Below are 1929 nucleotides of genomic sequence, written 5' to 3' on the forward strand. Positions count from 1 at the left end.
TACACTCACCGATAATGACACCGTAGTAGCTACCTACAACAATGTGTTACCATTAGTGTGTTTAAATTTTAATGAATATAGTTTTTCAATAGGTTTGAATTTTATTTTGTAAGAAATTGATTTTAGTTTCCTCCACTCACTTTACCTTCACAAAATTCCCCCCCCCCCCCTTTCCCCCGCTCAAATGCTAAATAATAAGTCCTTCCTACCATTCAATGTCCATTAGATTTACCGGCTTTCTTCCATCATACTAGACTGATACGTCTGAGTGCGTGTGCGAGGGGAAGGGGGGGAGGGGGGCTAAGTAATAATGAAGTCACTATGATGTAACTACACTGAAAAAGTATGGGGAAACACGAAAAACAATAACGTGTGCCTTACTGAAAATAAAATTATAAAATATAAAGTGGTTAAAGAGAATATGAGGTAAAACATGAGTAAATTGATCGGAAAAAATTTTCGACCCTGCCAGGATTCGAACCTGGAATCTTCTGATCCGTAGTCAGACGCGTTATCCATTGCGCCACAGGGCCACGACAAATTTGGGCCACGATTTCAGTATATGTTAACTATATATGTATGAAAGTGCGTATTGCAGATATTACTGGAACACTTTTCAAGGCACCAATTACAGGTAAATCAAGACTACAGCAATCACAAACTATTAGGCGGTTTCCTCAGCGATATAATAACCTACCGTGAAAGAAGTGCCTCCTTTTGTCGCTATAGCTTAGAGAATTACAGCTAAAACAGAGCAACCATTTACTGATAAGCTTTCAGTATTTTATTTAAAAATTACCGAGACAGGTTTTGCCTTTGAAAAATCCATATGTGCACTGCTGCTTCAGGATTTATCAGTCAACAGTACTACAAAGGATTGATGCCACAGACTCCGGGGTGATTCCAGCGCAGCGAAATCGTCGTGTATTACGAATGCAGATTTTAGAATGCAGTTCGATGCACATATTTTAAAGATATAACTGTGAAATTCATTTAAAAATTGTGAAATGAGAATTATTATAGTATCATTTCTTGGCCACCATGCGTTCTCAAATAGACTCACAACACGGGAACCAACTTCATACGATCGTTAGCATTACTTTTATATAAATGAATTTCACAGTTATAATATGAGCATAAAACTGCATTCTTTTATTCCCTGAATCAAACGCCACAGCAACACCATAAGATGAAAGCCCGACAAAGAAGTCTGTAGCATCCACCTCGGGATAAAATTTTGAAATCTGAAACTGGTTATGGTTCCTTCTGAAGCCAATATTAAGTAAAATGTATCTTGTTGCTGGCTGCTGTGTTAAGTTACAGTCATAGTACTGCAGCCATATTTCGTCAACAAGTTTTTTATTTTTTTATTTTATAAGATAGGTTGTACCCCACAGCAGAACATGAAAAGTAAAGAACGGTCATAGAAAAATTAATATATTAAGAACCAAGTTATCGTAATTGACAATATTACAGATGCCTTATGAACTAAATTCATAAATAAGTATATTCATGCTGCACAAACGATATTTGCACGCCTTGGAAACAGTCACGATAATAACAGTAAAACCACCTCCACATCTTAAGGATCAGCCGTATATCAAGAGATTGGTTTATATCCTGAGTAGCTATTTTGCCTTTGGGATCGAACTGTCGGATTGCTTTACTAAAACTAATCGATCCCTAATGCTTTGTTGTTCTTATTCATCCATGGGTTATTACCCTTGTTTTCCTTTGTCGAGTTGCTCATTTGGGATTCTGATTACAATACGTTGCCTTAAACTGCACTGGACATTACTCTGGAAGACACGTTTGGCGTGGTGCTCTGTGCTTCAGTTATGTAACTACTATAGATGTCAAGTATTGTGCATAAATAGGCAAAGACATTCGTTAAAGATCGATTACGCTTGTGGGTCATCCCACATCAAG

General features: G+C 37.3%; 1 non-coding gene across 1 annotated transcript; it reads right to left on the reverse strand.

Annotated features, from left to right (window-relative positions):
• Nucleotides 1-460: 460 nt before the first annotated feature.
• On the reverse strand, nucleotides 461-533 carry Trnar-acg. The gene has a single exon. It is a non-coding gene; the product is annotated as a tRNA-Arg (tRNA).
• Nucleotides 534-1929: the final 1396 nt, after the last annotated feature.

This window comes from Schistocerca americana, chromosome 2, assembly GCF_021461395.2.
Source record: "Schistocerca americana isolate TAMUIC-IGC-003095 chromosome 2, iqSchAmer2.1, whole genome shotgun sequence".
Classification (NCBI taxonomy): domain Eukaryota; kingdom Metazoa; phylum Arthropoda; class Insecta; order Orthoptera; family Acrididae; genus Schistocerca; species Schistocerca americana.